The 24,388-nt window shown below is 49.6% G+C and overlaps 1 long non-coding RNA gene and 1 pseudogene across 2 annotated transcripts; one reads left to right on the top strand and one right to left on the bottom strand.

Annotated features, from left to right (window-relative positions):
• The first annotated feature begins 404 nt into the window (after positions 1–404).
• LOC117308197 (uncharacterized) lies at positions 405–23,030 on the top strand. 2 transcript variants are annotated; one of them, XR_012326103.1, is made up of 2 exons: positions 405–697; positions 12,951–23,030. It is a non-coding gene; the product is annotated as an uncharacterized lncRNA (long non-coding RNA). The 2 variants fall into 2 exon arrangements; XR_012326104.1 differs by lacking the exon at positions 405–697 and adding an exon at positions 7,675–7,792.
• Positions 6,761–12,953, bottom strand: LOC117308196 (cytochrome c oxidase subunit 7C, mitochondrial pseudogene; annotated as a pseudogene).
• Positions 23,031–24,388: the final 1,358 nt, after the last annotated feature.

Raw genomic sequence — 24,388 nt, 5'->3', positions numbered from 1 at the left:
GTGGGGAATCTCCCCTCTTCCCCGTCCCCGCCCCACCCCCCCGAGTTTGGAGAACCCCAGGCTCTGCCCCCATAGGTCGAGGCTGACGTCGCCGCCGCATTTCTAGGAATGCCCCTATCCGCTGACTATATTTGGCGAGGGTTTCTAGGAAGCCCCCCCGCCCCCGCCCCGCCCGGCCCCGCCCGGCCCCGCCGCAGCCCCCGCCCCGGGCAGGCGGTCGCGCTTGTCTTCCAGGCTCTCACCCTCTCTCCCCGGCCGGGGAGGAGCCGCCCCGCCGCTAGGGCCGCCGCTGCCGCCTCCCCAGCGCGGCCAACCCCGGGCCGGCCCAGCCCCCGCCCCGGGCCGGCCATAGGGCGTGGGGGGGTGGGGAGCGGGGGAGGGTGGGGGCCGGGCCGGTGGGGGGGGGCGGGGGCGCGGCTTTGTGGCGGCAGCGGACCTTGGAGGCCGGGTGCAGCCCCGTCGGCTCCGCGCTCTCGGCAGAAAAGGCTTTTATACGCCCCCTGCCCATCACTTGGATCTGATCTGAGTAAGGGGGGGATTTTTTTCTGGAAGTACCCCCCCAACCACGGTGAAGGATTTGAGGCTGGGCTCCAATCGAGGAGGAGGCTGGGCGCCCCCCACCCCGCGCACGCCTCCCGGGAGCCCTGGAAGGCGCAGCCCCGGGGGGCCCCCTGCACCCCCAGAGGAGGCAGCGGCGGTGAGTCTCCCCCTTTTTCCTGCAAGGCACCCCTCCCCCGGGCCAGGGGGCCGCGGCAGGTGGGTGCCCAGGCCCCCAGGACAGAAGAGGGTGCGGGGTGGCTGCCTGGGGGGTGGGTGGCGACACGAGCCGGGAGGGAGGTGGCGGCGGGGGGGAAACGCGCGGCTCTCCCGGGACCCGGCGCTAGACGCTTGCCTGGGAGGGAAGCCGCCGCCGCTGCCGACCCCGAGGCAGCGGGATTGGGCTCCCTCCCCCCCTCACCCCTCCCTGGCTCCCGAGAGGGGCGTGTTAGGCGTGGAGGTGGGATGGGGGCGAGGCAGCCCCCCACCTCCCTAATGCCGGGGCTTGGAAATTAACGAGGCGGGTTGAAAGCCTACCACCCCGCCCCAACCCCGGAAAGCCGGTTCGGGAAACTGACTCGCTGCGTGACCCCGATATCAGTGCCGCGCGGAGAGCAGGCCGCCCTGCTCGCGCGTCCGCGCCCGCCGCACCTCGTCGTCACTCCACGTGCGCCTGGGCCGCGCTGGCACGGGCAGGGGGGCCAGCGCCAGCCTCCGGGGGCTGGGCCCTGGGGACGTCCGGAAAAGCCGGGAGCACAGTCCCCAGAGAGTTACCACCTCCCCGAAGTAAAGTTGGCTGCCCCCTCCCTCCGAGGAGTAGGCGGCCATAGCACGTTGGCTGTAGCTTTCGCTGGACAGGAGTTAATAAAATTTTTTAAAAAATCTAGGTTCCGGGGTGCGGATCGGGGTGTCAGGGCCCGAGACCACACCAAGTTGCTCTGGCAAAAGTTAGGAGAAAAAAAGGAAAAGGCATTTTTGATTTGGGGCTGGGGCTGTGTGGCGTTTCTGGTTTCTCCTGCTTCCAAGCCCCACCGTGGGGAGCTTTGGAATGTGCCGCTCAGATCCTCTGAGGACACATCCATATTTATAATTTATTTTTAGGAGAAGTTGTGAAAAAGGGAGGGGGTTTAAAATGGGGAGAAAAGGTGTGTGTATCGGGGTGGCCTTTCCAGAACCCAGAGGCTAATTGAGCTATTAAGATGGAAATCACTTCCTCCAGTCTGGGCAAGCTGCAAATTTGACTTTAATAAGACAATTAAGGGCACAAATAACTAAACTTTAGCTGGATTTGGGAAGGGGTGGGGGTGGGGCACTGCAGGAGGCCCCTCAGGCACTCCTTTTGCGCTCCCCTAAGGGCCATTTTGGACGCTCAGCGTCTTCCCTGGGAAGATGTCAGGCCCAGCTATGGGTCTGGGGGCAAGGGAGGGAAAAAATACCCCCATGGGGCAGGCAAATACGCCCTCCGTCCCCACCATGCAACTCTGGCTTTTGGATGAGATGAACTGTCATCCCATCGTTCCTGCAGGAAAACCCAGTAATGATTCCTTTAATTATCCAGGATTCTCCAAAATCCTGCCTCAAAGGCAGCCTGCCCCAGTGCTGTGAGCTGAGAAGGGGGACACCCTTCTGGAGGAAGGAGGTTTTGGAGGCTGTGGTCCCAGAATCGGGGTTTTGAGGGCGAGATGAGTTTATGTTTTATCCAACTGGCCCACAAAGTCCCGCTTTTGGGGTCATTATAAACGGCGAGGGATTCAGGCCCCAGCAGTCCCTGGAGGAAGGGGGCAGAGAGCTAGCTGCACTCCGAAGGTCGGTCAGAGGAAAGCAGGGAGGTTTGCTTCTTTTGGTAAAACTGAAAAGCCGTCTGGGGGATATTCTTATATATGTGTGTGTATGTGTTCTCAGTCTGTTGAACCTGCTGTTTTCAAGGGCCTTTCTTTGGGAGGCCAAGAAGGTATGAGAAGGCAAAAGTACTTCCCCCCACCCCGCCCCCCAGTGGTTTAATGAGATGTTTTAAACAGGATTTTAAGGGAATGAGTGACACATGGGTTGTGTCAAACCATTTGACACCCTCAAAAATCAAACATCACTGACATCGTGAATTGCAGTTACATTAGATTTGCTTGCTTGCTCCCACGTGGAATCGCAGTATTTCTCTGCAATTCTTTGCTACGCTGATCTTAGTCATTTTATAAGAAACGCTGGATAATCTGTTGTCAGGGAATTCTCTAAGGCAAGGGTGGCGGAGGTACAAATGCCCCTCCCATTAACCTTATTAAGTTCTGTTAATTTACACACACACACACACACACACCCCTACCCTCCAGTTGTAACCTATATAGACATCCACATACCTTAAGTTTATTTATTTGCAAACCTGGATTTCAATCAAGTGTTCACGGCAGGGCATAGAGAAAAGTGAGCTGTACCTGAAAAACTCTGGAACACCAAGTCCCTGATAGAAGATTCGTGTTGAATAGACATGGCACATAGACACATTGGTGACATTCGTGTTCCCGGGGCCTTGGCAAAAAACAGTTCTTTACTTTTCAGAGTTCTTTCCCTTTGTTATGGGACACGATGAAACAGCACAATTTTCAGGAGTCCACAATCCCAGCGTGGCTGGGCGATGGGAAATTGTCACGTTGTGAATTGCTGAATCGTCACCCCCATCGTAGCGCCAGAGAGCTGACTGTCAGGTCCTATTTGCTTTGCTAAATAAGGACATCTCACCAAATTAGCCTCTAATGATACTTCTACAAATAGGGTGTTTTACGTGAATTAACGAGACCGGAACGCCAAATGTCGCACCAAGATACTGAGCTATAATCGTGGCGATGAAGCAGCATGTTAAAATTGCTGAATTGTCAAGTGTGGAAAATCAGAATTGAGTGCTGAATGTGAACCGGGGGCTGCTTTAATTCGAGCATTCGAAACAGCACAGCCCCTGCTTACACTCGGCCCTCTGCAAGGGTGCCTTAATTATGAATACATTTAGCAAACTCCCCCTGCCTCTGAGTCTGGAAACAGGCAGAGTTGTACGGTGAAGAGATTGTAAGTCACTACTTTGCAGTGAGAAGTGGTCACTAATTCAGCAAAGAATCACAGCTTCTTTTCATATTCTGACCACTGCTCCCCCTCACCCCCCGACCCTAACCAATAAGAAAAAATAAAAGCTCAGCAGTGGAACTGCTGAATACATTTTGGCTTTTCTCCTTTTGCCCCTCTGTGTGAAATTTCACGAAGCAGTTGCTACTTTTCCCTCCAAGGAAGTGTGGATGTATTTCGAAAGAAAAAAAAAAAAGCAAATTTGAATGTCAGTCTTAGCAATACACAGTCCATAGCCGACTCTCACAGGGAAAAAAATGTTTCAACAGAAAGAATATGGAATAGCTGGGGGGGTAAAATATTTAGGAGAGGGGCTGCAATGAAACTCCTACTTCCTTGAAAATAAAACATGCGTTTCTGACCCAAACCAGTGAAAGTTGGAAAAGTCCCTAAGGGAGCACTCCCTCTATTTCTTGCTGCCCAGCCTCCCACCCACTTATATTAAGAGCAGAAAGAAGATTCTCGCCAGATAAACTTACAACTACCTTATAGAAGAGAAGCTCAGCCTCTTGTAATTGTGATATTGTAAATACAGCTATTTTAGGCATGAGGATAGAAATGGGTCTGATGAAAGTGAAGGCAAACTTGGTCCTTAGAACCGCTTGCCAGAAAGGGCATACCCAAACAAAATAATCCACTTTCTTTCTTGCCCAGCATCCCAAACTTGGGAAAATATAAAGTCCTTTTTGCTTCTTATATTTGGAACAAGGTGAAAGTAAACACTGAAGAAAAACACCTACGCGAACGTGTTATAAAACGATCACAGACTTGAGGCCTAGTAGCCATGCAGGCTTTTCAGGCAAAAGGGTACATGTTGAAGAGAGTTTGGAAGGAGGGGACTTCGGGGTCCCTGTCACCCCAAGCCCCCCACATCTCCTCGGAGTCTCTTTCCAAAGCACCCAGTCCTCAGAGGCTGCTTTCCCAGCGTCCTCCATTGTAGGGGGGCGTGTGCAGATATTTACAAAGCTTTCAAGTTTCCGATTTTATATCATCTTCCTTATATAAAACATTCAAGTTGAAGGGACCACAAAGCAAACTCCTTTCTCAGTGTCTCCGGAAAGGCTGCACCACTAGCATGAAAGGGAAGCACACCAAGAAAATGAAAACTGATGTTGGTGTCCCAAGAAAGCCATTGTCAAAAGGGACTGAGAAGAGGGAGGCAAATTTAGCCTTTGCTGGAGGATTTGGCCCAGGCGGGGAAAGGAGCCTTACGGTAGCTGTGCATTGTGGTGTGAAAGTTTTCTGAGAGACGTGCAGAAAACCAGGCTCTCTTGTTGGCATCATGCGTGAGATCAGTGCCCGGGTCTCTTGGCATCTCTGCCCAAAACAGCCTGGACCGCTGCCAGCCCAGGCCTGAACGTGGCCTTGGAGCCACCACCAGAGCCCAAACAAGCCCCAGACAGGTGCTGGGGGAAGGGGGTCTCTCCTCCTGGGGCCCTCAGGGCCTGCAGCATTTCTCGGCTAAAAGCAGGGAGCGGGGTGTGGGGGGGTGTTAGGCTCCCGAGAGCAGCCTCCCCAGAGACTCTTGACTGTCCCGGTTACCACGTGGCCACCGGTGAGGGCAGAACCCAACTTTGCTAAGACCAGGCTAGCAGGTTCCAGAGCAGAGCTGTGCTTTTGCAGCCCAGGCTGAAGCTCTCTCTGCCCTCCAGCAACAGGGCTGCGATCCTGCCGTTCAGGGTGGGCCGAGGGGATGTGGCAGGGGGCCAGCCACAGAGCAGGGACACATCTAAGCTACCGTGCAGTCTACCCCCTGCAGGTGTGTGTGTTCCCCTGCCTTCTCCAGCCAGCGGCCTCCTGTCCACCTGGGGAGCTGAGCCCTCTTCTTTCAATCAGGGTGCAAGGAAAACCCGGGCCAGGGGGGTCAGGGCTGCAGCCTGGAAGTGGGGGAGAAGCCTTTGGCAGGCCATCAGAGCGCCTGGAGGGAAGGCCAGGGAGGTGGATGAGGGGACCTACATCTAAGCCACCCTGGGGGCCGGCAGAGAGAGAACTGTGTGGGCATTCCGGAATAAGACATGCAGGAGACAAGCCCGCTCAGCCTTGGCACCGGGACGCAGCCTCTGGGGGAGGTTGCACCCAGCCTGGAGTCAGCCAAGCCCACGGGCCTCCCGTTTGGCCTCAGTAACTGGACTCTAGGCCACCAAAAGGCCCCATGGGTTCCTGATTGTATCTTCGAGTGGCATTAAAAGGTCCAGACCAGGCACTCGTAGGCCAGGCCATATTTAGCCTCAGGTTCACCCGGAGAATATTTTAGGTGCTGCTTGAAAGGCGAGATCTAGGCCTGGTTGCCGGCGGTCACATGGCAAGTGTAGAATCGCCCCCTCGCAGGTCTGGCCGAGGTGGCCGGGTGCTCACCGCCACAGACGCCCGGAGTCCCTGCCAGAGCTCCGGGGCCACGCGACAGGTGCCGAGGAGCCAGCGAGCGCCCAGGTCGCGGGTTCTGTGTTGGGAAGGCTTTTTGCCCCGTTTTTCACTCTGATGGCGATAAGGCCGCTTCCATTCACAGAACTCACAGAGGCTGTTTTCAGCCCCTCTCTTCCGCGATGGCCCAGTGTGATATGCCAGCTTGCTGAGTGAGCGGCCGCCTCCTCGGGTGTCAGCAGCAGCAGAGGTGTTAACCCTTTCAAGGCGGGCGGGGGGGGGGTGCTGGCTGGCTTGGGGGAGGGCCTTGTCTGCAGAGACCTTGAAGGCCACAAAACCTGGGGAGCCCCTGCCCTTGACTCCTTAATCAGTCGTTAGCGGCTGGACCTGAGAGTCGGCACCCTGGACCTTAGCTGTGATTTTCCCCCTTTGGCCCCACCAGTGATAACCACCAGGCTCCCCGACCCAAGCTCTCGCCCTTCACTTGTTCATACAGCCCTGGAAACAGCTGCTTGCTTTACAGGTATTTTCATCCCGGTTTCCAAGTTGATAACGTTCCCACATTCCAGAGGAAGGAGGAGGGATTGAAGGGTCTGTGGTTCACTTGGGTTACTAACGAGGGTTTGGAATAATCATTCGGGGTCTTGGGGAGATGGCACTGGCTCTTGAGAGTCACCTGGCCTTAGGGACTCATCCTCACCACCTGCTCTGGGTTCCAGATCCTGGTTTTTCTGGGCACAGAGGAGGCGCATCTATATTGAAGCCACTGTGTGGAGACACATTTAGCCAATTATCAGCCTTTCGGGAGCCTGGGTGGAGCCACCGCCTGTGTACCAGGAAAGCGTCGGCTTGTTTAAAGTTTGCTCTAACTTTGTACATTTTTTTCCTTTTTAGTTTTGGCTCTTGGAGTTCCGAGAGCCACCACTTCCTGCCCAGCTGGTTCATTACCGCAGGGAAAATGAGGGACTTTTGGGGGCAGATGTGTTTCCATTCCGCTATCATAATGCCCCTAAAAATCCTTATTGCTCTTGCAGTATTCCTCGGGGGTCCCTGGGCCAGCTGTGGCAGCTGAGTTTCTCCAGCAACTAAAAGAAGAGACAAAGATGTTCCCCCAAACCTCCCCTTCTGGTCCCTGGTAGAGCTCCCCTCCACAGTGCTCAGAACTGGTGCACCATGAAAAATGAAAAGATGCCATCCGCAGACACCAGTTCCTAAACGTGCTCTTTGCCCTCCAGGGGCCGAATGTTGGAGCTCAGGCTTGGGAAACAGGGCAGCTGAGGCTGCTGTCAGCGTTTGCTCTGGGGGTTCATGGCGGGGGAGGTGGGGAAAGTGGGGAAGAAACAAGTGTTACCTGTTTGACAAGGCGATTCACATTCAGCCTGGGCCTTCCGGCAGGGCCTCTGGGATCCTCACCTCGGCAGGGGCTCTGGACAGTCCTGATTGGCTCACCAGCTCCCTGAGTCAGACCACTTCCCCACCCTCTGCCTCGGTTTCCTTCTCTGGCAAGGGAGGGGCAACACCCCATGCTCTGTTCTGAAAGGGTTCTCACCTGTACCTAGAGTGTTATCATGAGTTCAAGTGACAGACAAGCTCAGAAGGTGCTTTGAAAGTGGTGACGCCCAAGCATGAAACTGGAAGCTGTCAGTGCTGATACTTACTAACACACGCTTCATATGCTAAGACAGCTCGGACAGGAGCAGAGACGACAGCCCAGCAGTAAGCACAGGTTTCTAGAATCATGGAATCGGGCAGCCCCAGCCCTGCGACTCTTTCGCAGTGTCACCCCCAGGCAAGTGACTCAACCTCTCTGGGCCTCCATTTCCTCACGTAGGAAACCTATGTTTTGGAATAGAAGTTTCCCAAGTCTGATATGCACATGATTTTAAGTGGTACCTGGCTAGAGACGTAAATTATTCTAACAGGTATTTCTCTGTACAGCAGATTTCTACTTATGGCAAGCAGTTGGCTTTCAGTTTAGGGTAGGGGTAGAAGGGCTCTTTTTTACATCAATTTATGCAAGATAAAGAGGGTGAGTTGCTTGAAAGAAAAATATTAAGCAAAGGAGAGTACGGGTGGCCTGAGGATGGGGCAGAACTCAAGATGATACTTTCTAAAGTGTCAAAGTCTACCTCTTTTTTTTTTTTTTGTCCGCGTGGCATGGCTTTTGGGATCTTAGTTCCCCGACCAGGGATTGAACCCAGCCCTCGGCAGTGAGACGTGGAGTCCTAACCACTGGATAGCCAGGGAATTCCCCATAGTCCACCTCTTAAGAATTCTTGTTTGTCTTAGGGATTTTCTGCACCCATGGAGTTGGTGTGGGGAGGGGTAGGTTGCCAATTCCAATCTGCAGGGGGCTCGACCTGTGATAACCTGGGGGTCACGTGTCTTCTCCCCCCACAAACTCCTGCCCTGCTCGCCAACACCAGTGAGACCCCTTGGATCTCTGCCCCTATGCCCACCCATAGCTCTGATTTGTCTTTTATTTTAAGATCCTGCTGCCCCAGCACCCTCCTTCCTGGCCGAGGCACCTCTTTGAGCCTCAGTTTTCTCAGTGAAATGGGGAGAATAATTAACCCCCTGTCTCAGAGCAGTGTGACGATCAGGGGTTAATGGGACTCAATTGAGCAGCTATGATGGTTCACACACAGGGCACGGCTCAGAAGGCAGTGGGCACCGGAGGCCCTGGGATGGGCAGGGGGCACAGCGGCACCCTTGGCCTGGAGGGGTATTCCTTGGACAGGCCACCCGGTGCCAGGCCTGGGCATCAGCTCCCCACCCACCCCCTGGGATGGGGAAACAGCAAGCACTGGGTCCCAGCCAGCAGGGGCGGGCTCTGGTTTCACTTTCTGCTGTGTCATGGGGTGGGGGGTGGCATCAGGGCCCAGCTGGCCAGCTGGGGCAGGCACCGAGAGGCTGGCAGACAGCTGTGGCCCAGCTGCCAGAGCACAACCCGTGCCCTCACCCTGCAGCCTGCCAGGATGGGGGCTGGGCCCTAGGGCACCCCTTTAATGCCTCTCACCCCCCTTGCCTTGCACAGTGAGAGGACCCCAAGTGAGAAAAGCCAGGAGAGGATGAAATGGTTCCTCTAGCCACGAGATCGCCCCCAAACAAGTTCTTAAGGCCGCAGTCTTGAGGTTCTGGGAACTGCGGCTGTTGATTCTGGATCAGAGCGCTCTGGCGGGATGCCTGCTTCCCACCTGCCTTCACTGGTGCATGTCTATTGAGGACCTACTGTGTGCTCAGCACAGTGCCAGGTGCCAGAGGTAGAGCAGGAAGCAAGACAGTGTCTGCCCTCATGGGGCTCCAAGTTGAGTCGCAGGGCACAGACAAAAGAGCAAGTAAGCAGAGAAAAAGGGACTTCCCTGGTGGCACAGTGGTAAGAATCCACCTGCCAACGCAGGGGACAGGGGTTCAATCCCTGGTCTGGGAAGATCCCACATGCCACGGAGCAACTGAGCCTGTGCGTCACAACTACTGAGCCCACGTGCCAGAACTACTGAGCCTGCGCACCTAGAGCCTGTGCTCCGCAACGAGAGAAGCCGCAGCAATGAGAAGCCCGTGCATCACAACGAAGAGTAGCCCCCGCTCACCGCAACTAGAGAAAGCCCACTTGCAGCAACAAAGACCCAACGCAGCCAGAAAATTAATTAATTAATTTTTTAAAAGAGAGAGAAAGAATCCCATCTTATGGGGACAGTTCCACACTGTACGCTTTGTGGTAGCATCTCAGAGAAGGTACGTGCATACATGCGTGTGTATGCAAGTGTGCGTGTCAGGGATGTGTCAACTCCAGGGACACGTAGTCAGTTGAGAACACAGACCCAGGGACCAGATGTCCCATGTTTGAATCTGGATTTTTCCACTGACTGGTGTGAGATCACAGGCAAGTTCCCTCTTCTTTTTGGGCCTCAATTTCCCCATCTCTACATGATAGGGTTGTAATGAGGAAGAAATGAACATCCGTAAAGAACTTAAGACAGTGTCTGGCATCAACCATCTGCTGTCTAAGTCTTAGCTATTATCTAAGAAACATAAATGTGCGCTCTTCTCATAGGATGAAACGCAGCCGTCACTGCAGGCTGAGAACAGCAGTGATGTTGCGGAGCCTGCCCTCCCTGCTCAGCGCTGTACCTGCCTCATCTCACTTACTTAGCCACAACCAGACCTCACATTGGCTTTAGCGTCTCTGTTCACATGAGGAAATGGAGGCTCAGACAGGTGAAGAGATGTGTCTGATGGTACCCAGCTGGAAAGCAGTTTGACCCCAGGCACAGGGCCAGCTTCACAGCATGGGCCCTGCATAGTTCAGTGCTCTGCTGTTGTCATCCTGAAATTTTGAATAATTTTCGAACAAGGTGCCCACGTTTTCATTAAGCAAATTACAGAGCCAGTCCTGCCCAGATCTGACCTACTCCAAAGCTGGCACTCTCAACTCCTACCACCCATCTATCATACAGCTGGCCCAGAGTGGTTTTCCAATTCATTGGTACAGTATTTAGTGTGGGACTGAAATCCTGGGGATAATACAGGACTTATTATGGGGCCAAATTGCCCAGATGCCTATTTGATTGTCGCCCCCATCAGAAGGAAGGGGGGCAGTTGCCAAGGGCAGGGGGTGAATCATTCGTTGCTGTATCCCTAGGGCCTGGCATGTATTAGCTACTCAGTTAATCGCTGTGAAACAAAGCGAATGGATGGGAGGCTGCCATATCTCCCGAACTAAACCCGATTTAAATAACACCGTCCAGGAAATCAGGCCATCAGTGGTGGCTACCCTCAGCTGGCTTCTGGACAATCCCCTGAAGGGTGTAGAGACAAAGGTCTCTTCCCTCCCCTGGCTGCAAACCCGGGCCGCAAACCTGCATGCCAATACCTCGTAGCAGATTACTGTTTAAACAGGTTCTGGTGGGGACCTCGGAGGCAACACAAGTGTTTAAAGACATGCAGGCCTGGATTCCTGAGCACCTGTCATTGGGGAAGATGCCGAGCTCAGCCAAAAGAGTACTTGCGTTCTGGGCAGGTTCAAGTCCCAGCTGAGGGTTAAGGGTCCTCTTTTCCTCTGAAATTAGAGTTTTCTACACTCTCAGTTCCAAATTTGCTCCCCCAAAAAACTTAACGTAGCTTTACTGAGAAGCAAAGAACCCTCTCAAAAGCCTTTAAGATATTTATAACAATAATAAACGTGTTTTTGGCCAACTGTTTTCACAGGCTTGAGCTCCATCACTTCACATAATTACCATACGAAGTAGGAGTTACTGCCCTCATTTTCTAAATAACATCGTAACCACCAACATATATTGAGTGTTTTATATGAAGTAAGCACTTTACACATATGAAGTCATTTTCATTGCACAAGCAACATATAAGGGAGGCACTGTTACTGCCTCTGGTTTCCTGATGAGGAAACAAGCTTAGAGAGGAACTGACTTGTCCAAGGTCACACACCCAGCATGTGATGAGCTGGAGTTCAAGCCTGGATCTTCCATGTCAGGGGTCAGCAAACCTTTTCTGGAAAGGGCCAGATACTAAGTATTTTTAGACTTTGCAGACCATACAGTCCCTGTCACAGCTACTCCACTCTGCTGTTGTAACAAGAAGCCAACCAGAGACATTAAGTCAATGAATGGATGTGGCTGTGTGTTCCAATAAAACTTTATTTACAAAATCAGGAAGTGGGCTGATTTTGGCCCATAGGCTATAGTTTGCCCACCCTGTTCCAGACCCCAAAACCTGCAAGAACCTGGCCCTGGCAACGATCTTCCTCACCCTCTCTCCCCACCTGTGAGGTGGCTGAGTTACGTTTCAGAACAGAGACCAGTGGGGCTTGGGAGAAGTTGAGTTGGCCCCTCTTTCCTTGGGATTATGAAGCTCTTGGAATTTACAACTACTAGGACTTGTTAGTGACTGCCATGATAGATCACCACGGGGACTTTAAAATCGTAATTTTAATAGCTGTCAAGTGAGTAACTTTTTTATGCCATAAGTTTATTTACAAACATATCTAGGATGCTGAGTTCAAGAGTTTGATCCTTTTTCAGAGAGACTGCACACTTCAAATGCTCCTCTTTGTATCTGTCTCATGGATTATTTTTTAAGCAGTTGGTGTCTTACTATATAGAAAGGTGCAGCAAATCCAGACCCAAAGTACAAAGTCATCACAGCTAGTAACCGCCACTTGTTTTCCACTGAAAATGGTAAATTCTTCCCCGGACCCTCCTCACAGTGGCTCCTACGGACCACAGAGGTTGTGAACCTCCGGATGCTTTGTCGCAACATAGCGCTGTTGGAAGCCCTGCGAAAAGCTCACAAACCGAAGGCAGAAGAAATGGAGGCAGCACACCTCGTGCTCCTTTCCTCACGACCTTGTTCCCCTGCGTGCAAGGACTGAAAGGGAAGTGAGTAACTTAAAGAGCACAGTGTTTAGGAAAACACCTCTACGGGGCACTTTGGCTGTGGAAGGAACTTCTCTTTGCGGAAGGCACTTCTCTGTAGTTGGTGGCAATGGCAAAAGAATGAAAAATGTCTTAAGGCAGAAGAAGGTAACAGGAAGGGGAGATGGAAAGTTGTGTGTGTGTGTGTGTGCACACGCACACGCGTGCAGAGAGAGGGTGGAGGAGGGAGAGATTTCCCAAAGGCAGGAGGCTGGAGCCTAAGGATTCCTGGCGGGAGAAGGGGGTCAGGGGGGAGGACATGACTTTCTCCCCCAACAGTTTTATTGAGATATAATTCATTTACCATGTAATTCACCCATTTCAAGGGCACAACTCAATGGCTTTGAGTATATTCACAGAGTTGTGCGACCATCATCACAATCAATTTTAAAACAGTTCTATGCCCTCAGAAAGAAACCCCCATACCCTTTAACAGTCACCCCCCACCCCAATCTTCCAGTCCCTCCCCCAGCCCCCACCCCTAAACAATCACTAATCTACTTTCTGTCTCTGTAGATTTGCCTGTTCTGCATATTTCCTACCAATGGAATCATACAGTATGTGATCCTTTGTTACTGATCTTTCACTCAGCATTTGTGTCCTCAAGCTTCATCCATGCTGGGCTTCCCTAGTGGCACAGTGGTTAAGAATCTGCCTGACAATGTAGGGGACATGGGTTTGAGCCCTGGTCCGGGAAGATCCCACGTGCCGTGGAGCAACTAAGCCTGTCACCACAGCTACTGAGCTTGCACTGTAGAGCCAGCGAGCCACAACTACTGAGCCCGCACGTCACAACTACTGAAGCCCACGCACCTAGAGCCTGTGCTCCGCAACAAGAGAAGCCACCGCAAGGAAGAGTAGCCCCCGCTCGCCACAACTAGAAAAAGCCCGCACTCAGCAACAGAGACCCAATGCAGCCAAAAATAAATACATTTTAAAAAAAATTTTTAGAAAGGTTCATCCATGCTGTAGCCCATATCAGAACTTCATTCCTTTTTATGACAGATAACATCCATATTTTATTTATCCAGTTGTCAGTTGATAGACATTTGGCAGTTATGCATAATTCAGCTATGAATATTCATGTGTTTTTGTGTGGACGTATGTTTTCATTTCTTTGGAGTAATATATCTAGAGTAGAATTGCTGGGTCATACGGCAACTCCATTTTAACATTTTGAGGACCTGCCGGAGGCACATCATATAGTGCCTTTTTCAACTTTGTATTATAGAAGTTTCCTACCATACTGAAAATAAGAAAGCACCCTGCACCCATCATCCAGGTTCAACAACGATCAACCTTTTGCCAGTCTTGTTTCACCTGCCTTCCCTCCACCATTGTTCCCCACTGAGTAGTTTGAAGCCAGTTCATACACTGCACTTTATGCCGTTAACTTGGCTGAGAGGTCAACATTTCCTTTCATCCCAAACCTTCAGGCCAAGTCTCCTATACCCATATCCTTGTGTGGATGGAATTTGGGGACAGTGGAGGAATTGGGGCATAGTCTAGAGTGAGTCAGTGTGGGGTGGGAAAGGAATGCTCCTGACTGAAGCAAGTCTAGCTACAGGATTTGCAAAATGAAAATGTGGAGCCGTTTGTTCAGAAATTACTAAGAAGTTCAAGATGACAACAGTAGAACATCAAACTTAACGTAGACCCTGTACAACAGCACAAGTCATGCGCCCATGAGGCCAGCAAAAGGGCGCCCGAGCAGAACTGAGAACTCATTGATTGGCTGCAGGAATTTTGAGCTTTGGGTGCCTAGGAGAGACACGAGCATCCCTCACCCCCCATCTCTGGAAAGGAGAGTTGGGTCTCTCATGGCATGTGGGACAGCGTTTAAGTCCGTTCCATTGGAATCTCCAAAAATAAGATGACCCCAGCTGACATGTGGGTTATAAGTACTTTTTAAAAAATAGCCATTTGTCTTAAGCCTTCTTCCGTAAGAACCTGCGGTTGTTTTATTTGGCCACACCAGTTTGTCCTGGACTCGGAGTGTACCGTGATATCACGGCAAATGACAGGGCTGCAGGACAGAGGCCTGCTGGTGAGCAACCAATCCAGAGCAGTAGCAGACCAGGGATACCCACTAGAGGCAGGTGGCCATGGTAGACACTGGCAACCATCATGGCACCCAATCCCTCCCAGCTCAGAGAGAGCTCCATTATCCTTCTCAAAGGACAGCCTCCACCAAGCAAATGAACCTTATTTCTCATGCTTATCTAGACTCTCAACCCAAGAATTCACCTAGAGATTCAGAGCCTGCAGTTTGTGTTGGGATGACACTGCAAGGTTGCACTAAGACTAACGAAACCTTGTCATGAAGGGGAACCAACACGACTGAGAAGGAGGGAGAGAGTGGAAGAGAGGGACTCACTGAAGAGAGCAGATAAGGACCTTGCAGCGCCTCCTGTCTCTGTGGCATGTTCAATGAATGAGTGAACATTCATTCATTCGTTCAATTATTTGAGGACTTATACATAAGAGACTGAGTACCAGGCATGAGTAATATAGTAGTCAACACGACAGACACAGTTCCTACCCGTAGGGGCAGGAGAGGCAATCATAAACCAAAGAGGAAGAGAACATTTTACATTTGATTAAAATAATATAACAACGGCAAAAAAAAAACACCAACAACAGGTCTGAGTAAATTCGGCTGGCAGCTTTGGGGTTTATAGACAGTGGATCTTAAAGCAAAGCCCAACACAGGATTTTGGCAATTCTCAGCAGAGTGAATGTGGAAGCAGCACAACCAGGAGAAGGCTCTGGAGGAGGTAGACGGCTCAGGGTTTTATTTTTGTTTTTTCACCTGCCAGCACTTTCTCCCCCCAGCTTCCGTTAACGGACACGATGTCCAGTGGGAATATGGCCAAAGATGGTCGCTTACAGCACCCAAGCCTCAGCTATAGTAATTGGTCCAGGCATAGACACGTGACTCAAATACAACCAATCACAGCAGCCCACTTCTGAGCTGGGCTGCAGTGATTGGTCCAGGTGTGGTCATGTGACCCAAGCAGGGCCAATCCAGGATTACCCTAACTACAGCTGGTGAGAAGGCTGCTTTTCCCAGCCCCTCTCCAGCCTCCAGAGCTATCTGTGACCACAGAGACTGAGGCCAGTATGGAGGAAGGGAGAAATGAGGATTGGGATGGGAGTATGGGGCGGAGAGAGAGACTGGCGCTGCGTTCTGTCCCTGGATCCAAGAGCAACTCAGCCTCTTTTGTTCTTCATCATAGCTACCTGAGTAATGAATCTCCCGTCTTCCTCAATCAGATCAGCTCTGGTTTCCGTATGGTCCGAAGCATCCCATTTCAGGACTTGGGAACTGTTTTTCCCTCTTCACGGATTGTGTGAATCTAAAAGGGGTAGGTTATCCTCAGAGCTCATTCTCCCCTAAGTTTGCCTGCTGTCCTTGGGAATGAGAGATTCCCCAGACACATCTCCATGCTCCCCCGCTCCAATTAATCTACCACTGAATCAGAGCTAAACACTTATTCTTGGACTTCAAGTCCTGCCCTCTTCCTGCTTGCTTGCTTCTCTCCGACCTCATTCCCAACATACACCCACCTCCCCTTCCCACCCTGCTCTCCACCAAGGATGGAGCCTGCAGCTTGCCGTGGCCTCTGCTCCAATGCCCACCACATTATATTTGCGACGATTTACTTATGACTGTTACCCCCCATGACCTTGAGCCTGGGGACCTGCGTCTCACTCATCTTTGCACCCCCAGCAGCTGGCACACAGCAGGTGGGCAGCAAATGCGGGAGGGAGGGAGGGAAAGGAGGAGGAGGGAAGAAAGGGTCACTCCCTCCTACTGAGTCTGGTCAACAGATGGATCACGCAGAGGGTCAAGTTCTATACTTGTTTCCTTCGCCAGATACTCTTCCCTCAGGTGGACACACAGCTTGTGCGCCCAACCCCTTCAGGCTTCTACTTCAGTGTCACCTGGGAACTGCATTCTCCCAGTCCCCTTCTTGACCCCTGCCCCTCTTCCATGCTTTCTTGTTCTCTTTCTTGTTCCCTTCCACCACCATCAGTCTTTCTCCATGTTCTATTTATTTTATCTCCTCTCTCTCTCCCCCTCTCTCTCCCTCTCTCTCTCACTGAAATGTCAGCTCCAGGTGGGCAGCCATCTTTGATTTGTTCCCTGCTGTCTCCTCAGCACCTAGTAGATGCTCAATAAATATCTGTGGACTGAATGAATTCACCAAAAACCACAGTCTTGCCAAATTTGTTTCTCCCTATGCACTTCATGTGTTTTACAGGTGTCAGGTGATGTATTAGGTTCCTAGGGCAGCCATAACAAATTACTACAAACCGAGTGGCTTAAAACTATAGAAATCTATTATTTCAAAGTTCTGGAGGCTAGAAGTCCAAACTCTGGTAGGGCTATACTCCTCCCAGGTGCTCCAGAGGAAAATCCATGCCTTGCCTCTTCCAGCTTCTGGTGGCTCCAGTGTTCCTTGACATGTGGCTGCATCACTCCCATCTCTGCTTCCATCTTCCTACGTTCTTCTGTCTGTCTGTCTCTGCTTCTCTCATACAAGGATGCATGTAACTGCATTTAGTGCCCATCCGAATAATCCAGGGTAAACTCCACCTCTCAAGACCCTTAACTTAATCACATCTTTTTCCATATGAGGAAACCTGTGAAGGTTCTGGGAGAGAAGTGGACATAGCTTTTCTCTCTCTGGGGATCGCCATTCAGTCCACTGTATGATTGGCATAAAGACGAGAAGAGCAAAGATTCCTACCACCACTCCATTGGCCTGACAGATACGTAATGAAAAAGAGTATTATTGTTGTATTACATTGCCCTGGTCAGAGGAAATAGGGGAAATAAAGGAGCCCCTTTGCATTTTTTCTCTAACTCCAGTTTCACTTTTTAAATGTAACCACTGTATGCAGTCCGCATAATCTTCATAAATTTTCTAACCATATTCGAGAGCATATACTTTTTTGGCTCCTAACATTAAGAAAATTGGAGGGGCTGGGCGTTATAATATATCCTGAAGACATGACAGCCCTCTGTCCCACCACAATCTTTCTAATGACTTCTAGCAATGCACCATACTTAAGCTGTCCCCCACTGGCCAGCATTTCAGTTAACTCCAGGATTTTGCAGTTGTAACATACATACTCTCTGGCATGTGTCCCAGTATCCTCATCAGATACATTCCTAGAAGTGGAATTTCTAGGTCAGAGGATATGTGCATTTTTAAATTTCTACAGCTATTGCCCAGTGCCCTTCACCAAGGTGGCATCATTCACAGGCCCATCAACAATGCACAAGTGAGGGTGTCTGTTTCCAACACCCTCGCCCCCCTTGGCAAGGATGCAGCACGTCAGGAGGAAGCAAATCTCAAACTCAGGTAAGTGGACTTTCCATGTGGACCTGGGTGAGGGTGGACACGGCCTCCAAAGTTGTCCCTGTGGCTTTCTGAGGTGCTAAGCCATTCACAGTTCTCGTTTGGGTTTTATAAACAAAGGCAGAGTTTGGGGAGGTGGGCCAGAACCGTGCAGCGGATGCATTGTGCAACTCAGTGTTTATTTCTTTAGTGCGGTCAGAACTTAAATATGGTCAAAACATATTCTTCTTTTAATTTACACAAACAAATATGTTCCCGGGCTGACACCTCCAGTGCCAAGTTTCTAGGGGAAATGAAATTCTACTGTGAGAGGATAAACCACTAGAGAGAAGATGAGGGTGGAAAAGTCGCCACTGTTTGCTTTGCACATCCGAACTGGGCTGCTGAGAGGTGTTTCAGAACTGGGCTCTTGCCTCTTGGTCTCTTTCTGTCTTTGCCGCAGATAAACTTGCCAGTAATTTCAGCGCATGAAACATGGAACGTGTCGAGGCCAGAGGATGGAAAACACTCCGGTTTTGATAAAAGGAGGTCTGCTCGCCTTGGAATCCTCCACCCTGCTAGTCAGCAGACGCAAAGATTTATCCAGAGAGGGGCTGATGAATTGAGAAAACAGAAATGAGGCCAATGTGAGTTGCCTTTCAAGAGCTGTGCTAATATAAAACCAAGCAACTTGAATTTGTTCCAAGAGGGGATTAAAGCAACATGTTATTTTGAGTGATTGCTTAATTTATTGAGCTGTGGCTAGATCTGTAATGAAATACAGCCCTTGCAACTGATAACCTCCTGCTGTAATTGAACTTCTACAATTAAGGAATATTTTCTGTGAGTTTCTCTGGAACAGCTCAGAATTTTTAGTCTGTGTGGTGGGGTGCTTTTGAGCACTCATTTTCCAGGCAAGCTTTTTTTTTTTTTTCTTTAAGGAGTGACAGGCTGATGTTAATAAGGAAAATAAGCAGCATTTTATCGAATGTCTTATGTGCACCAGGCACTTAATATACATTATCTCTAATCCTGACAACAGCCCAAGGAAGTCACTCTTATTTGTCCTTATTTTACAGAGATGAGGCTCCTCGATGTTAAGTAATTTTGCAGAGTGGCACTGTCCAAGATGGTAGCTACTAGCCACTTGTGGCTATTTCTGTGTAAGTTGTTAAAATTTTTTAAATCCAAAAATTCACTTCCTAGGTTGCAGTAATAACCCTATGGGGCTAGTGGCTACCACATTGGACGGTGCAGATATAGATTTTGATTACTGCAGAAGGTTCCACTGCTCTGTGCCATTCCAGGTATTTCACAGGTAGAAACTGGCAGTGCTAGGTTTCAATCCCAAGCTAATGGGCTTTGAAGGCAGAATCTGCTATACCCCTCATTTCCTTCTCTTCCTTTGGCTGAGAAGCAAGGACTAGAGTAGTGATTCTAAACCCTGGCTGCACATTAAAATTACCTGGACCGCTTTAAAAAACAGTAGTGATGTTAGGCTCCCAGGCCCAGAGATTCTGACTTAATTGTGATTGAGAGGGGTTTTTATAATTCCCCATGTGACTCAAGTGTGCAGCCAGGATTAAGAGCAGTTAGATGAGAGGATCCACACACAGGATGGTGGGAGGAGCTGGTTCGTCTGCCATGAGAATGTGGTCCCTTGTGGGTCCTGACATGGGCTTCTCTCAGAGCCACTTCTAAGCCTCCAAATCAGAGGCCTCGGGTTCATTTCTGAGGGAAAGGCTTAAGTGCTTTCTCATATGCTTCCTGCTTGGCGGGAGACACAAAGGGGAGCTCTGCTTTTAGAAACAGGCTTTGTCACGCTGTCATGGAAGAAAGGAGATGCGGATGTAAGATCACAGAGATGAAGTGAAGAACCTGGAGTCCCCAGTTTGAATGGGAAGCATCAGTATTTTGCCTTACAAAATAAAGCACATGTCTCCTACCCCTGTCCACTGAAAAGGTTAGAAATAATGGGCAATTCACTAACAGTGAGCACTCCCAGCACCCACGTTGTGGTCTCTAAACACCACTTCCAACTAGAAGTGCTCTCTGCAGGTTCTGTGGAGATAGGGCTGATTCGAGGTCTGAGGCAGGAGATATGCAAGATGAGCCTGGAACACCTTATCATCCAAGTAGCTCAGAAGCTGTCATGGGGACATATCAAAAAGGAGGCGGGAAGACAACGTGAAGAGGCTCCCACTGGCCAAAGATGGGACATTGTGAGCATCGATAGGAATAATAACTGCAACAGATGGAAATGTGTTATGTATGTCCAAATCTGTAAGTTCACAATGATACTTAGAAAAACAGAAACGCATAAACTCATTTGTCATCTTTGGAGGATGTTGGGACCAACTTTTTTTTTTTTCTTTCCTTTTGGCCACACTGCATGGCTTGCAGGATCTCAGTTCCCAGACCAGGGATTGAACCCGGGCCATGGCAGTGAAAGCCCGGAATCCTAACCACTAGGCCACCAGGGAACTCCCTGGGATGAACTTCTTATTTTGAAAACTGTCAAATACAGGGGAAAGAGTCAAGCATTTATCCTTTCTGGTATGAACCATACTTTACCGTAACCAAATGGCTGATCAGGGGAAGTTTCTTTATAGACATATTCCAGCTAACAAACAAAGACAGAAGGATAGAATTAGTAAGCCACCCTTTTCAACCTCTAATGGATCTAGACAGTGATCATCAATGGCTACTAACATCATGAAGAGGGACAACCACACATTATGTGCCTTCAAATAGAAATACAAAACAGCCACTAGGAAGTAGTCATACAAACACAAAAAACAAACATGAATCTAAGTGAACTTCTAGATCTAACTACTGATTTACAAGCAACAGAGTGGGCAGAGGAACACGTATAACACCAGCACGGGGACGCAATAAGCAAAATCCAGACTGGAACACTCTACAGTACAACCAACCCAGTTTCCTCAACAAATAAATTGCAAGAGAAGAAAGAGGAAGGGAGGGAGAACCCACAGATTAAGAAGGCGTAAGAGGCGTATCAACCAGTCACACTGTATGAACCTTATATGAATCCTGATTTTAACTGTAAAGAAAACAGTCATGAGACAACCAGAAAATTCTGAACACTGGATATTTGCTGATATTAAAGCATTACTGTTAGTAGGTGTGATGGTGGTAAAAAAAAAATCCTTTTTCTTTTGGAGTCATAAACGAAAATATTTGCAGAAGAAATGGTTGGTGTCTGGAATTTGTGTAGTGTCTGAGTATCTGGGATGAGGGAGGAGGGGAAGGGGGTATAGATGCAACAAGGTTGGCTGAGAGTTGGTGATTATTGAAGCTGGGTGATGGATAGCTGGGGTTTATGGTACCATGTACTCTACTCTTGTGTGCACTTGTGTATTGGTTTGACCTGCCCACCACTGCTGGCATCTCTGGGCAAGCCTGGGTAGCAGGTTTGAGATACATCTCAGCGCGTGCATGTGTGCACACCCTCTCCTGTCTCCATGGCAATCAGTGAGGTGAGAAAGCAGCATCTAAAAGGTTCCTGTCCACATGAGGATCCGGCCAGGCTGCTGGTGTTGTGCTCGGCCCACCGTGGCCGCTCCCTTTGGAGAATTCCTAGTCAGATCTTCACAGTCCCACCCCCCGCCACCAGATCTGCCTCCTTGCACCCCTTTGCCGTCACTCGTGCTCTCCCTACGCATCCCCTGAGGAAGTAGAGACCAATTAGTGGAGAGACAGGGCCCTGAATCAGATCCAAGTTCAATTTTTGATTTCTCCACTTAATGGCAGGACCTTTAACCTCCCTGAGTCTCAATTTTCTCACCTGTAAAATGGGCATGATGTGACCTCAACGAACTCAACAAATCTTTATTATGGGGGAGACAGTGGCAAAAAGGACCTAGTCTCCACCTTATGGAACTAGACACGCGGAGGTAAAAGGCAATCTTAAGAGTATGTACTGTGATAAAGTACATGTTTAAAAAAATTTTTTTTGAAAACTGGCAGTCACTACTTATGAAAGATCATAACTCTAAATCATACTTTTCATTAACCAGGATATCCACACTTTCCAGCTACTGACTATCTGCTATGCCAGACCTATAGAATATTTTCACTTAACTGAGTGCTCATATTTCCACGAAGTAAGTACTATTATCACTACGATTTTATGGAGGAGGAAACTAGGCATTAAAGGTGAGATAACTTGCCCACGGCTGCACCGTGGGTGCGTGGCCCTGTCTCCTTTGCTCGGCCGTCTGCATTGATTAAGCTCTGAAATGCAGCAGCAGGGCTGGGAAACCAGAACTACCAGGAGGCCAAAAGCTCTCCAGGTCAAACCCCATTTTGCAAATGAGGAAGCAGTGGCCCCGAGAGGCCAAGTAACTTGTTCCAAGCCGCAGGCTGAATGGGCTGTTTAACCTGTGTCCAGGCTGCTTGGGGAGAAGGTACAGGGAAGCCCCACGTGGTAAGGGAGGCTTATTTTCCCAGTTCATCCTGTCCCAAGGTAGGGTGACCAGTCATCCTGGGGCTTCCCAGGATTGGGAACTTTAGGTGCTTAAATCAGGAAAGTCCTGGGCCAACTGGGATGAGTTGATCACGCTGTCTCACAGCGAGGCATCCAAATGGATGTTTTCTAGGACATGAGGACCAGAACCAAGTCCCCACAGAAGTACTGGGGTTTCATGCCTTATATAATTAACTGATTATTACTATCTAGGCCCCCCCCGCCCCAGCTAGACTCTCCACCCACAGGGGCAGGGACCAGTAATGTGATATCCACTTCTGTTCTACAGCCCCTGACTCAACAGTGACCCATGAATGACACTCAATAAACAGTGATCGAATGGACCAACCAACACCATCATCACCTCTGACTAGGCCTCCATCTGAAATTGCAGAAACCCTCTATAGCTGCCGTGACCTCCAGTTCCCATTTCAGACAGGCTGGTATCCATGATGTCACATGATAGAAGATGATTCCAGAAAAAGACTGGCCAAGAGGCTCCTGGACGGAGCTGTGGCAGACAAGACTGGGTGTGGTTTTTCTTTAATTATTGTACCTGTTTTGTCTGTTCTTTCTTGGCTCTGTTCACATCCCTATCCCAGCACCAGTGCAGGAAAACAAAACAAAAACAAAACATTATCGCAGAGTTTGAGACAAGATGGCTGGCTGGTTCCCTCTCTGCTTGTACTTAATGCCAAAAATGTTCATGACTTGCCTCGGCCACAAAGGTAATAATAAAATCAGACAGTCTGGTTATTTGGCTACTAATTTCCTTCTTCGTTTTTTTTTTTTTTTCCTCCCCGTTTCCTTAAATTAATTCCAGAGTTCCTCCAGATTTCTCGTTGCTAAGCTATAAAATTCCAATTTCTCAGCGCCCATGCTGATTGGCAGGGAGGCTCCGGGCAGTTCCAATCAGAAGCAGGTTGCTGAAAGGAACATCCACATCGTAGCTTGCCCCGGGGTATTGGAATTTTCTCCCTGATGTTATGAACCATCAAAGTCTTTGTCTAACTGTGCAAAACCCATTCTCTTGATCTTGTCTGCCTCTCTCTGGAGTGCAGGCTGTTGGGGGGATGCCAGAGGTCCTGGAATTTCCCACTGGTCCTGGAGGAATAGGGAGTCCCTGGGTCTCCAGGTTGGGGTCAGCCCACGGCCTGTCCATGGTTGACCAAAGATGACAGCATGGTGCCCTGCCATGGGCTGGGACATGCCTCAATCCTCCCCTGACTGACCTCTCCCGTGCCATCTCTTAAGCTTGGTGAAAGGCTGAAGGGGGTTGAGGAAAAGTAGGTGCCGTTGGATGGGGGGTTGTTGCCGAGAGGCTGCATTTGTAAAGGACTTTAAAACATGTAGACGGTAAGGGCATCACGGCGGGCCGTTCTGGTGTTTCACCTCCAGAATCCTGATGCAAGCAGCCACCGTGAACTGAGCTCCTACTTTGCGCCAGAAACTTTATTTTTTAAACCTCTTTACTGAGGTATGATTGACATACAAAAAGCTATCTATATTTAATGTATACAGCTTGTTGAGTTTGGAGATAAGTATACACCTGTGAGACACAGAGGACAGACTGGTGGTTGCTAAGGGAGAGGGGGTTGGGGGAGGGATGGAGTAGAAGTTTGGGTCAGCAGATGTGAGCTTTTATATATAGAATGGACAGACAACAAGGTCCTGCTGTATAGCACAGGGAACTATATTCAATATCCTGTGATAAACCATAATGGAAAAGAATAGTTAAAAAAGAATGTATACATATGTATAACTGAATCACGTTGCTGTACAGCAGTAATGAACACATTGTCAACTATAGTTCAATTAAAAATAAAAAATAAGTATACACGGGTGAAACTACCATCACGATCTATGCCATAGATATATCCATCACTTCTAAAAATTTCCTCCCACCTTCTTTCCTGTTCTTCTTTCCTATTCTTCTTTCCTATTCTTCTTTCCTATTCTTCTTTCTTGTGATAGGAACATTTAACATAAGATCTACCCTCTTGGTAAAATTTTAAGTGTACAATACAGTGTTCTTAACTATCATTATCGTGCTGTACCTTAGATCTCCAGAACTTAGTCATCTTGCAGACCTGAAGCTTTGTACCCCTTGGCCA

The sequence above is a fragment of the Tursiops truncatus genome, chromosome 15 (genome assembly GCF_011762595.2).
Source record: "Tursiops truncatus isolate mTurTru1 chromosome 15, mTurTru1.mat.Y, whole genome shotgun sequence".
NCBI lineage: Eukaryota > Metazoa > Chordata > Mammalia > Artiodactyla > Delphinidae > Tursiops > Tursiops truncatus.
This window is presented reverse-complemented; position numbering and strand designations above follow the sequence as displayed.